Here is a 13,913-nt window from a genome sequence, read left to right on the forward strand (position 1 = left end):
CTGTTCTGTCTGACCCTAGGACCCTGGGTTTCCGTGCTGTCCGCTCCTGACCTCCACCTTCCACAGCTGACACCTTGGGTCCCCTCTCAGGTCCTGACCCGGAGCTGCCCCATCTCGCCCGTCATGGAGAGGGGAGGAAGATGCTGTTTGGTATCAAGAGCATGTATTCTGAGCCAGGTGCCTTTTCTCTTTAGCCATCTCTCAGCCCAGCGAAGTAGGAAAAGATCTAAAAAGGACCTTAGTCAAGTCCAGAACATCCTCCAAGAATGACAAGCGGTAAGGACTCAGCCAAGGAGGCCTAGAAACTCGGAGGTGAGACATGGCTCTCTTACTTGTGGATGAAGGCTGGCACCAAGGCCACCATGGGGCTATGGGGGACTTCGTAAGAGAAAAATAGGTATTTTTGCATAAGCTTCAGTGTGCTCTAGGGTCAAGGTGATTCGGAAGTACGAATAAACAAGCAATAGCAGAAAGAGTGGCTTGATATAAGCCACGATGATAACTGGATAGATTCACAGCCTTGAATGTGATATTGATCTCACAGGGAGAGTGGAACATTTTTGTCTCTCAAAGAAGATTTTAGCTGATAAGCAAAACAGTTTCTATGCCTTAATGGTCAGGTGATATTTTGAAAAGTTTGCAGAGGTCTGTGGTTGATGCTGAGCTCAACAGTGGTGATTATTGCTCTTATTTTTTGTTTGTTTGTTTGTTTGTTTCCGATGGTAAATATTCTCCTGGAAAATCTGAATGATACCCCATAGACGAATGTTTCCAGACTGTTATGGGCACACAGATCCCCTAGGAGTCTTGTTAAAACACAGGTTGCGATTCTGCACATCCAGACTGGGGCCTGGGGTTCTGCCCTCGTAACCAGCTCGCAGGGGCTGAAGATGCTGCTGGTCCACAGACCACTCTTTGAGGAGCGAGGCTCTCTGCACCCCTTTCTATGTGCCTTTAAATGACCCCTCGGATTCACACAGGGCCACTTCATGGTTCTCTGCAGGTCAATTACGGCAGGAAGAGCCCTAGGCTAGGCATCAGGGCCCCAAAGCCCATTATAGAGAAGAGACAAACTGTCTCTTCTCTATAATGGGGCCTCTGGCAAATTATTTTGCCAGTCTGTCTCTTCTCTATAATGGGGCCTCTGGCAAATTATTTTGGCTCTGAGCATCTCAGTATTCTCACTTGTAGGAAAAAAAAAAAAAACACACATTTATTCCACAGAGCTACTGGGAAGATTCAGTGAGATAACATATGTACACGTATCTGAGTCTGACATCATCCTCAAAGACAAGTCCCCCCTCCAAGTCCCCTCTTGGAGCCCAAGAGTGCCCGTATATTTCATGATTTCTCCCAGGTGGAGTATTGGAGTATTGGAATATTGGCTTCAGAGTTTGGAAAGCAGTTTTTTCCATCACCTGTTCTTGCCCCTTCCCCGGCCCTGACGGTCCTCTCTCTCCTTCCTCCTCTCTCTCATCCTTTTCCTCCTTCCCTGTGCTGTCATTGACTCCGCACACAGTCACCCTACTCTCCTGCCCCCGGGGTTCTGTTTGGAGGTTTGCCAGCCTGGACCATCAGGGCAGAGCCTTTCCAAGTCCCTCCTGCGGCTGCACAGCCCCCTCCAGCATCTAGAGCTGGAGCCCCCTCCCCCAACTGAGCCCCGCAGGGAGGGAAGAAACTGCCTCAAGGGGCCTCCACCCTTGACCTTGAACTGTCTCCTCACACGGCTTCTCTCCTGGGCAGCCCCCTACTCCCTCGTGATCTGGCTCATTTCATGGCAAGCACAGCTCCTTTTCCCAGCCCTCCAAAGGCTGCTGTGCTGTACAGCAGGGACCCTGAGTTGCTGGGTTTAAATATTGGCCCTGATGACCCCAAAACCATAAGCGACAAAAGAAAACAGAGAGACTGGACTTCATTGAAATGAAAAGCTTTCGTGCGTCCAAAGACATTATCAAGAAGGTGAGACGTCAACCTCAGAATGGGGGAAAATACTTGTAAACCATATATCTGATAAGGTCCGGCACCCAAAATATACAAAGATCTTTTACAGTGTAACACACAAAAAAAGACGACTCAATTAAAAAATGGGCAAGGAATTTCATAGCTAATTTTCTAAAGAAGGTAAACTCATGGGGAACAAGCTCAGGAAGAGGCCCGATATTCACAGGCATTAGGGAAATGCAAGTCGAAATCACAATGACATAGATAAAAATATAAACATTTTCAAAAAGGAAAGTAGCCTGTGTTGGTGTGGCTGTGGGAAAATCGGCCCCCCGTACATGGCTGGTAGGGATGTAAAATGGTTTGGCCATGTGGAAGGGAGTCTGGGGGTTTCTCAAAAAGTTGAACATGGAATTAGCATATGACACAGCAGTTCTACTCTTGGGTATATACTCAGAAGAACTGAGAAAACAAGTATTCGAACAAATTATTTTACATGAGCGTGTATAGCAGCATTATTCGCCCTCGCCAAAAGGCAGAAACGGCTCAAATGTCTGTCAGTGGATAAACGGATAAAGTCATCGCGCTGTGTCCGTGCGGTGGGCTGTCATTCCTCCGTCAGAGGGAATGAAGTTCTGATTCGTGCCACGGCCTGGATGAACCTTGAAGATAATAAGCTAAGAGCGAGAAGGCAGACACGAGAGGACAAATATGGTACGAAAGATTTAGAATGTTTAGAATATCCGCGGGGACGGAACGCAGGTTGGTGGTTGCCAGGAACTCGTGGAGAGGCAGGTAGGGAATAACTGCCTCATGGGTGAGAGGCTTTATTTTGAGGAAATAAATATGTTTTGGAACGAGAAAGAAGTGTTAGTCATGCAACATTGTGAGGTGCTAAATGCTGCCGAATTGCACACTTTAAAATGGTTAATTTTATATTACGTGAATTTCATCTCAATGGGGGAAAAAAGTATCAGAAGAACTCAAGGGTACCAATAAATGTTCTTTTTCATTAAAAAAAAAAAAAATACAGCCTGAGCGTGTCTAACCGTGTGATTTGGGGTGAGTTCATTGGTCTCTCCGAGCCGTGTTTTCTACTCTGAAACGGGAAGTTCACTCACTGAACCACTTTGACGAGAAGATGAAAATGCATCTAATAATACACAATAACAAGGTGTATTTTAATAAGAAAAAAAAAGGGTGTCACGTGTCCATTTAAGTCAATCTGAAGTCGACCCTATACATTACTCCTCTACTCGCTTCCAAAATCTGTTTTACTCACTGCGCCACATAGTCACTTAATTACACCCTCCCTGACATTTGTCCTTTAAGTAACCATCTCAACTCTAACTCTTAGCTCGTCATCATAAATCCCACGAAGGAAGAGACCATATCCAGACTCACCCCCTCTGAGCTTCTCCGTGGCTGGCCCTGTGCCAGCCACATTAGTATGGCAGCTGCCGTTTTCAGGTTGTGATCTGGGTCTTAGGCTAAGCATTTTACACGCACCGTGTGTTATTAAATTCTTGCACTAACTCTGTGAGAAAGGTCTTATCACGCCCAGTTTACAGATGAGAACGCAGGTGCTGAGGACAGTGACTTCCCAAGGTCGCAGGGCTGTGGGTAACAGAGGTGGGATCTGGGCGGAGATCAGGCCCCACCCAGAGCCAGACAGCTCAGAGGCTGCACCTCAATGTACGGATTTTCAAAAGACGTGCTGGATTGAATTTGATTTGTTTCCACGATTGAGCGTTAGTTTGGAGAGAATCTTGGCAGGAAGAGAAATCAGCGGACTGAGTGAAAAGGCATTCGTATAACCATCAGGAGGCTTGTACCCTGGTCCACGTTCGGCCATTTTTCTGCCTGGACCTCAGTTTTCCTGTCTGTTCGGTGGGAGGATTGGGTTGGGCCTTCGGCTGCTATAATGTTACGAGTGCCTGGAAAAGCCTCGTTATCTCTTATAGACTCACCATCTATAAGAATGAGAATGTCGAGCTTCCTGGTTTTTGTTGGATCTCCTCCATCTTCCCTTCAAGGGGGAGCCGTAGAGAGTCATTTCACTGTTAGAGAAACAGCCCCGCTCCCGTGTGGTCACCTGGCTGTCATCAGACAAGAATGTGACGAGATCCCCTCGACTCACAGTAGTGGGATGGTCACCGTATGTCCATCCTTGTGCTCTGCCTCGCACACCTGAGGTGGCGCGGGGAACTCGGCTGTCAGCTGGCAGGAACCCTTTCTGAGAGAGACGCGTCACTCAGCTCAAAGCTGAGACCCTCCCCAGGAATGGTCCTTGATCGACAGATCTGCCTCTCCAGGGTCATGCTCCCAACTCCAGGCTGCTTGGAACCAACGACTGGCCTGCTGGGGACACAAAGCCAGGCCCCTCGCCCCCACGCAGCTCCATCCCGCAGTACTGTCCAACCCCGAAGGGTCAGCCAACACCTTCACGGTGACCGCATTGTGGTCCAGCTCTTCCCTCTGCCCCGTCCTGCTTTCTTTGGCACATCCAGATCCCTCCCAACACCTTCCCCTCATACACAGGGCCACCGTGGCCTGGCTTTGACCCCCGCCAGTCCCATCTCCAGCCTTAGTCCCGGATCTCCTTGTTACCGCCATGCTGTGTTGTGCTGGCTGGAAAATTACTGCTTGGCTATCTCCCATGGGAACATAACATTCTAACAATAAGCTTTCTGCTTCTGTACCCACCGCTTGCACAACCGACCTGTGGGTTGACAGGTAGTAAAAAGAAGAAAAATAGACTTGTGTGTTCAAACAGGATGAAGAATGGGGTTTAGGGCTTAAAAACCCTGTACCTCTGCATTTCGCAGCTGCTTAATTTGGAGTCTGCGTACCCCTGGCAGACCCGGCTGTCTGAATAAAGAGTGTGCTTCCTATAACTCACTGATTTCTGGTGGTCCGTGTGTCTATCAGGGGCTGGCGGCTACAACAATGTGACTTCCACTGGTCGATGTGACAGCACGTGTCTACTGAGCCCCAAACACAGATCTAGGTGCAGGAGAGACACGCATGGATTAAGAAGGCTCATGGCAGAGGAAGAGGCAGAGCCATGGACAGACAGCTGTCCCCAACGGAATGACTTCCCTGGGCAAAGCTGGCATGGGGAGCTGGGAAAACATAAAGGGGGACCCATCGCCCCATATCGTGAGTCATTCCTGCCCTCGGAGATCTTATATTCCAGTGATGGAGCCCCCCCCCCCACAAACAAGGAGGTCGAAGAAAACGTCACAGACTGAGCTAAAGGGTAAGCGGGGCGGGAACCTGGCTCCGAGGGGGTGACCCTCAGGCTGGGTCAACAGCGCTCCCCGCAGCCTCCACGCTCTTGCCCACGCTGTCCCTTCCACATGGAACACGCTTTGCCCTTTATCTGGTGAAGTCACACCTCTCAAGACCTGGCCAAAGTCATCTCCTGCGTCAGTCCTTCCGTGAGCCTTCCCGGAAATGTCTTTCTCTGTTCCGTTTCCTCATTCGAAGGGGCCTCTGTGTGACAGCCTGGTCACAGCATCTGCCTATTTCATCTTCTGAGAACTTCTCCGGGGGAACTGGTCATCTCTATTCTCCGAGCACCTACTGTGGGTCCCAGCCCAGGGTGACCTGGCCTTGCACCTGTTTTTACACTTAGAGCTTCACTGGCACATGGTCATACCCATTGGTTTACAGCCACTTCCCTGCTCCAGTGGCAGAGCTGATTAGTCATGACAGGGACACTAAGGCCCCTGCAAAGCCTGAAATATTTACTAGCTGGCCTCTTATGGGAATAGCGAGCCCACCTGTACCCTAGCGCATTGGAAACGTTCCATCGACTGCTCGCTTAGGGAAACGAAGAGGGATGAAGAGGCGATCCGCAGAGACGCTGCTCCGCAATGAGGTCAGTGCTCCAAACGGGCGAAGCGGAGCCGGTTCCACGGTGGTTGGAGACTGAGTCGTAAACATAGCAGATCAAGTGTTCTCTCCCGCTGGTTCCATCTTCCATTCTGCATCGTCGAAGCAATATCAAGTTCAACGCATGGGCGGCGATTTCCCTCCACGAGGCCGATCTAGCTTGACTTCAGATTTCTCCCAAGCACCTGTCCCTCCCTCGGCCTCAGGTCAGGAGGTCGATAGTGAGGGGCTGGTGTTTGTGTTATCCTAACTGAGCGTGGACCAGGGGAAGACGCTGGCATTTCCTGAGCACCTGCCACGTACCAGACACAATGACATACGTCATTGCACAGAAACTCCACAGAAGTCCCAGGCGACAGAAGTTACAATTTCAGACAACAGCTGATGCAGCTGAGGCTCAGGGGTGAGGTGGCTTTCTACCCTACACTGCTCAGAAGACTCAGATTTTCCTGAATCCAAAACCTCTGCTTTTTGTCTGGTAGCCTGAGACTGAGTAGGCACAGCTCTCTGATCACACTGGGGTGGACAGGTTGAGTGAACGGGCAGAAAATGGGGAAAGAGTTAAAGAGTAAATAGTTTGGGGCATGAGGGGTCCTTCCTTGTTCCCCTCCTTCTGCTGCCTGGCTGTAATGGGGCCCTCTTCCTGGGCTCATCAGACGCTGCCCTCCTCTCTGGCTGAGTGAGTAGGACAAGGGGGCAGGTGTCACCCCTGCTCAGGTCATGGATGTCTGGGCCGATCTGCAGCCCCTGCAGTTGGAAACATTTGGTGACTACAGACGGCACAGCAACTTGAGCCGAGGACAGAACGTGGCATGTGGGTGATCAGAGGACGAGGGGCGGGAGGAGATCCCGAAGGCAGTACCCCCGTGCTCCCCGGGGAGGGGCTGAGAGGCTCCAGGACTGTGATAGAATGTGAAGCACGAGGAAGCCAGCCACGTGTGTTTGCAAACTGGAATTCTGCCCGGGCTTCTAGTCGTCTAGCAACAGTGTAAAAATAAATTGTCTCTTTATCAAAAACGATAAAAAGCAGAGAGAACGAATGAGTGCCAACGTGTGGAGCTATGCGCCGCACCTCGGTGATGGCTGACCAGGCCTCTACGACTCCTTTAGTCACATCTGGCCTTGTCTACGCCATGCTGGAAAGGCCCCCTTTTGCATTTTAGGCAGTGGCTCTCTAACATGTCTGTCCCTTAAAGTCATTTGGGGAGCTTTAAAAAATGCTGATACCCAGGCCCGACTCTGGACCAATGCAGTCGAATCTCGGGCATTAGTATCTTGGGTCATCTCCACGTGTAAATCTACTGTGCGCCCAAACTTTGAAACTACGGGTCTCACGCGAGTTGACTCATAAAAACCTTCCAAGGGAAGGTTTTCTTCTTATTTTGAGAAGAATCAGTGCCCAGCCCAGCCACTCATGCTTATCGCCCAGCTTGCCCTGAGGGGTGGGTTGAGGGAGTGCCAAGGACACTAGGAGACACAGTGACCAAAGTAGGTGTCGCAATGGGGCGAGTGGTGAGCACGGTACAGACACGGCCGGCACAAAGCAGTCCCAGCGTCCCTGCTTGGACAAGGTGGGCGCCCTGCTAGCTGCAGGGGACAACGAGGGGGCGTAGGCATGGTTTCTGCCTGAGAAGGTCACGGTTCACGGGTCAAATCCTGGCCCTCTGACTGACTGCCTTAGTTAGCACCGCCTGGCAATTGATTAGAAATGCACATTCTTGGGCCCCATCTCAGGGCTGCTGAATCGGAACCTTGGGTCATGGGATTCAGCAGCTTATGAGTTGTCATAAGCCCTCCGGGTGGTGCTGACGCCTACCATGCTTTGAGAACGACTCGGCTTGCTCTCTGACCCGGGTCGTGGGGATAAGTCTTCAGAATCCCAGTTTCCTTATTGGTAAGTCAGGGGTTGATAATTCAGATTTCACAGGATGAAATGAGAACATGCGCAGAAAGGGCCTAAAATATCTCCTGGAAAGTAGTAATAGCAACGACATCTAGTATTTTTCTCTGACCGACATCTTGCTTTGTGCTTTAGCTAGATAATCTCATTTAATTCTCCCACCAATCCTATAAATCACAACTGTTAGCCTCATTTTACAGATGAAGAAATGGGGGCGCAGAGGCCCAGGGACACCACCTGGTGCAGCCCAGCTCCAGAAACCCAGCACTGAACCTGAACCCCACCTCCCAAGGTAGCCACACAGCTGGGTCCACAGGAGGAAGTGAGACTTATCTATAACTACGACCCAAGAGTCAGATACAAAGTTCCTGGACAACTGTCTCCCCTTTGCTGGTAAGACTGACAAAGAGAGAACAAGACCCTCTGTCTCTACTATTTTGGAGAAAATCCTGGGATGATTTCTACCCAATAAGAGACATTTTCATATGGAGGACCGAATAGAGTCCTTGACAAGACCAAATGACAAGAAAATGAGAAGAGCCGGTTGAAGGAGAAGGCTGCAGGTAGCACATCTCCATCGTTGGAAGAACAATGGGAAAGAGTTATTAAAACATATACGAACTCTCTGCCCCAATCGGTGTCAGAATGAGAGAGCCGAGGGAAGCGTCCTCAGAGCGTGCGAGGTGGCAGAGCCCGGGGAGGACCGGGGGGCTGCCACTCTGCCTCCGCCTGCCGTGTGACCTTGCACCGATGCTTTGGTCTCCCTGAGGGTCAGTGTCCTCACCTCTACAATGGAGGTGAGGGGAAGCTGCGATAATAATACACATGGCCCCCCGGCACATAAATAAGTGGGTCAAGTATAAGTTCTAAATAGCTGGTAATCGGATGGACCCAAGAGGACAAAGAGTGACTCTTAGTGACTCCACTTGCAGAGTTAAGGGTTTGCCAATGTCACGTTTCGGGGCACTTGCTCTGTGTTTTTCAGATATCCTGCTGTTTCATTCCCATAATTACTTGGACGCAAACTCCCTTGTTGGTGTATGTGTGTGTGTGTGTGTGTGCGTGCGCCATGGATGGGACTGGGGAATGAGAACTAGAGGCAATCCATTGCCACCACCCCATCTGGCAGATGGAGAAAAGAAGACATTTTCTAGTGTCCCCATGAGCAGGACTGGAAGGCAGGCTTTGTAGTGCGTTGGCTCTGATGAGGCAAGTCAGGGAGCCAGACTGCTGGATTCAGACCCCGTCCTGCTACATCCAGGCTGTGACCTTGGGCGAGTGACTGGACTTCTCTGTGCCTCAGCGTCCTCGCTCAGCTAACAGAGAGCAGCGGTGGCAAATTAATGGGGGCGTTGTAAGTTTAACCATTCCATCCACACACCTAGAAGCAGGCACTGCAAATTCATAGGTCAGTGTAGAATGCACCTACCAATCCAAGCGTATCAGAACTGATATCGTGATTATAGACTTTTTAAATAAAGGGGTTAGAAGCAGAGTCTTTGGAGTTAAAATGACCCCATTCCCTCAACGGCGGACCTCCTGTTTATGAGTGGTTGAAATAAGTAAAAATGCCAGGGAGGACACGGACAGCTCTGTGATCATAGCACCGTTTACATCCATCCGTTTGCTTTCTGTGTTTTGAGTTTTGACTCAACGTATATTTTAAAATTCACGAAACGTCGCCGTTGTGGCTCGTGCGGTCCACGTTTATTTATGGGCATGGTCTCCGGGGCTCCTTCCCTGACATCCGGCGTTTCTCCCTGGGTTGCTTCATTCTTCTGGGAAGAACACGTGTTTTTTGGTGCTTCTTTCTGTTCTGATTTGCTTGAAAAATGTCATGTTAATTTTGGGAAAGATATTTTTCCCTCCCCTATGGAATTTTAGTGGGCAGTGCGTTATTTCCGCTCTGCAATCCGAGGATGTCGCCCCATCGTCCTCTGGCTTACGTTGTTTCTGGTGAAAGGCAAGCTCTCTCTTCTGCTGTTCCTTTGAAAGAAACCAGGTGGGAGGAGCTGAGCCACGAAACTTCGACCTGCTCCGGTGATGTAACAACTGCATCAATCATCTCGGGCAGCGTGTTTGCCTCTCAGAGGCTCAGTTTCCTCATCTGTAAAAGGGGAACATACTGAGAGGGCTCAGTGAAACTATGCGTCCAGCACGGACCCTATGGTAGCACCCAGTGGGTCTTTAATAAAATAAGTCATTGATAAATGCTTGTTTCCTTCTTCCTCCTTGCACCAAATGTTTTATCAGAGGTATTTTCCAATTGACCTTGCAGTTTCAGACTCGGCAAATAATAATTACTCGCAGGCGTACCCATGGCCACAGTGCAACGTTCTCCTTTCTCGAATCATCGACTCTTTAAAAAGAGTCACTCTTTCAAATAGACTCAAAGGGCTCTGTGGCTCTTGTCATTCCATCCGGCCTGTCGGTTTTATAAGAGGAGTGTTTGGGCACTTGGAACAACCTAGAATAGCAAGAAAAACAAGGACCAGGAGCAAGCAACAGGAAGTCGCACAGTAAACACCACTTCACCTCTGGCTGGGACTGCGTCCTAGAAACAAAACATGGCCTGGAGGACGACACGCGGATTTACTGATGGCAAAGAACTGGTAACAGCAAGAGTGCAAAGTTCTAGGGACTTGAAATTCACTCTGATTTAACAGTTTAGTCCTGTTGTAGTCACGATCCGTCCCTGAGAACCTACTCTGAAGCAAACCCTGGTCTGGGGAGTCAGTGCTAGATTCAAACAATGCTTTCCAAAGAAAACTGGGATCGCCTGCTAAAAATGCAGACTGTGAGGCTTCATCTCGGAAGCCTTCGTGGTAAGGTCTGAGGACATTTAGAGAAGCAGCACTGAATGTGAAGTCACCTCTGGTGGGCGAGGCAGGCAAGTACAGAGGTGTCACTATGGGTAGGGGCCTTACCTGCAGTCATCGAGAGTCCTTGCTAGTCTATAAGGGTGGTGCTTCCCCCAACCCCCATCCCAGGGCTCAGGGAAGCCCCCTGTGGGGTGGCGTCAAGCCGAGTCTTGAATGTCAAGGAGGAGCTGGCGGGTGACCAAGTGTGGGCATGTTTCTTGACGAGGGAAGAGGAAGAATGAGGGTGGAGGCAGGAGGCCCTGAGCCCGGTGGAGGCGTGTGTAGGGGTGTGTGGTGACGGGGCTGCAGACAGAAGGGAAGGCCAGATCGTGGCGGGGCTTGGACGCTCTGTTGGGAGCTGGCCCTTGATTCTGCAGCTTCTGGGAGCCACTGAAGGGCTTCATCAGGGGTGTGGTAATATCTGACATATGTTTTGGAATGAATGTCATAGAGTGAGGGGAGAGTGCGCTTACAGGGGCAAAGCAGGAGCGGGGCGGTCACTGAGAGCAGAGCCCAGGACAGTGGAGACGGGGCGGGCACTGGTCTTCCCGAAGGTGGCGGGAACGGAGCCACGGGCCGGGCGACAGCGGGGACTCAGCGGGTCTGGGCAGCGTGAGGGACGAGTGGGATGGACCCTCAGGTCTCTACCTGGGTAGCTGGGCAGAAGGTGAGCTGTTCTCCGAGAGAGAGAAGGCGGGACCGGCACACGGCGGTACGTCCTGCCTGGCCCCCTGATCCCCCCGACTTGGATGGAAACAGAGAAATTAAATTCCCGGAACGCTGTCTCGACAACTTGTTGTCTTTGGAAGGCAGAACGAACTGCATTTAAAGTTTCAGGGTTAATGATTCAAGCTTTGCTTAGAAATACCAGCTCCTAACACGTCAAAGTTGACTTTCAAAACCATTCTGACGAGGAAACCACAAAGAGAGTGTCCGAGCGGTAAGACCTCGGACCCTGTCGGCCTAACCCGCAGAGCCGCCTCTGCCACTGCATTTCCTGAGACGGCGGCCTTGCTATTTAATCTCCCTCCAGCCTGTCGCCTGTGGGACGGGGAGGCTCCCCGCATCGGCCGCTTGGCCGTATATATTAGCTGAGACGGTAAATGCAACATGTTTTAAGACTGCAGTGGGCCCCTCTGAGCTCAAGACATTTCTTCTAAGTAATGATCATCGTGAGTGTTAGATTTCTAACCGCTGCATCCCTCCTCCCCTCTGCGGAAACTTAGAGAGAAAACCGTGGCTTTTCAGACCAATAGGCACTTAACGCAAGAGTGGGGTTTCGGTCCCAGGTCGCCCTGCTGCCAGGCTGGCATGCCCCCCCGTGCGGCTCGGGGCCCCTAGTCGGCAGCGGTTCACCCGTCTCAGATCCCGAGGATCTGGAGGGCTCCAGAGCATCGCATCGAGAAGCGGAAAACCCGCGTGCGGTCTCCAGGATTTCGGCAGTCGGGTTTCTTAGTGGGATTTCGGGGCAGCAGGTACATACATACCTGGCCTGACCGAGAGGCTGATGGGGCTGGTGTAAAGTCTGGTTTACGAGGTCCTTCTACAAACAGGACCAGAAAACAAAAGCCGAAGAGTTATGTTTAATCACTTGTCTTATCTACAGAGTGATAATAGTGACTTTAGTAAATGTTTCCTCATTATCTAATGAAGGCCAGCGGTAATGTTTGGATCCGGCCGGCACTTTTACTTAGGGTTTCTTGAGCACCAGCTCCGAGCAGATGCAAGGTGAGGCCCTCGTCCACGCCTGTCCTCACTGAGGTCGCTCCACCTCCGTGCAGGCAGGGCGATGGTCATTTTAGAGTTGAGGAAGCAGAGTTTGGGCGCTGAGCAAACAGGTGGCATGGCCAGGGCGGGAAGCCAGGTGCTGTGTGCCTAATGCCCTTCCCGCCACGGTAAACTCCCTCATCGCCACAGGATCGACTGGTTGTTCAAGCCTCATTGGTTTGACTCCAACTGGGCTGTCCTCGAAGTCACTTTCCTCATTGATACTGTACCCATTTAGCTGAATCGTGGTGTGACTGGTTGTGGCTTGGCAGACATAAAAATACTCATGACCTCATTTCTTCCAACATCTTTCAGTTTCTAGACTGGCGATGCAAGTTGGGGTCCAAAATCCCCCCACAACGCCCCATCCGTACCTCAGAGATGCACCGATTGGGTTCTCTTAGAGGGGAGAGAAGTCGAGATGAATCGAGATGTGTGGTGATGAGCTTTGAGCAGATGCCAAGTCCTGCGGGGCACACAGGTTTAGCCGCTCGAGTGGGGCCAAGCTGGGTTAGGACCTGCTTCGGGCACCTGCCACGTGAGCGAGCTCTGACATTCACGTCGGCCTACGGTCTCTAAGACTCCGTGCCACAGCTGCAAATGGGGCTGCTGACGAAAGCCTTCAGGGACTAGAGTGGAGATTAAAAAAAATGCCTCGTCTATGGCCATGCTGCCCTGAACCAGCCCGATCCCATCTGATCTCAGAAGCTAAGCAGGGTCGGGTCTGGATAGTACTTGGATGGGAGACCACCTTGGAAGACCAGGTGCTGTAGGCATAAAAAATGAAATTAAGAAAATATAATAGATTGTAAGCTGACAAGGTCCTTGCAATCTGTGACATCAGATTGGAGTTGCCTTGCCAATGAAAGAAAGAGGAAGGAAGGAAGGAAGGAAGGAAGGAAGGAAGGAAGAAGGAAGGAAGGAAGGAAGGAAGGATGAAGAAGGAAGAAAGAAAGAAAGAAAGAAAGAAAGAAAGAAAGAGGAAAGAAAGAAAGAAAGAAAGAAGAAAGAAAGAAAGAAAGAAAGAAAGAAAGAAAGAAAGAAAGAAAGAAAAAGAAAGAAAGAAAGAAAGAAAGAACGAACAGCACTTACTTCCCGGGTTATTCTGAAAATTAAATCTATGCGAAACTCAGCTTTTAGCCAGAGAATGGAAGCCAAGAAAGAGGTACAGGGTTTTGGAGCCAAGTCCCAGCCATCGAAACGCCGACGTCATCCAGATCTGGCTCAGTTCCTGTGCAAGGGCCGCTGTGAGTGCGAGAAGGCTCAGCTCACAACGCGGTCCCCCGTCAACTGCAGAAGGCTCTGCAAATGTAGACCTAAGGTCAGCACTCACGGCTGTTGTCACTGCCATGGCTGTTTCATCCTGGAGGCCGGGGTCCATGTCTTCTGGCTTCTACGATTGCCCTGGCACATAAGAGAGGCCAAGTCACCTCCAGAGCTTGGCTCAGTATGTGGCACATTGATGCCCCGCTCACACACTCGATGTGAAGGAAAACTCTACTGCATGTGAGCGGCGGCTGCTTGTGCTCATGATCCCCACATGT

At 50.7% G+C, this 13,913-nt stretch overlaps 1 pseudogene; it reads left to right on the forward strand.

Moving 5' to 3' along the window:
• Positions 1–13,026: 13,026 nt before the first annotated feature.
• LOC120588882 (uncharacterized) lies at positions 13,027–13,145 on the forward strand (annotated as a pseudogene).
• The last annotated feature ends 768 nt before the right edge of the window (positions 13,146–13,913 follow it).

This window comes from Pteropus medius, unplaced genomic scaffold, assembly GCF_902729225.1.
Source record: "Pteropus medius unplaced genomic scaffold, Ma_sr-lr_union100, whole genome shotgun sequence".
NCBI lineage: Eukaryota > Metazoa > Chordata > Mammalia > Chiroptera > Pteropodidae > Pteropus > Pteropus medius.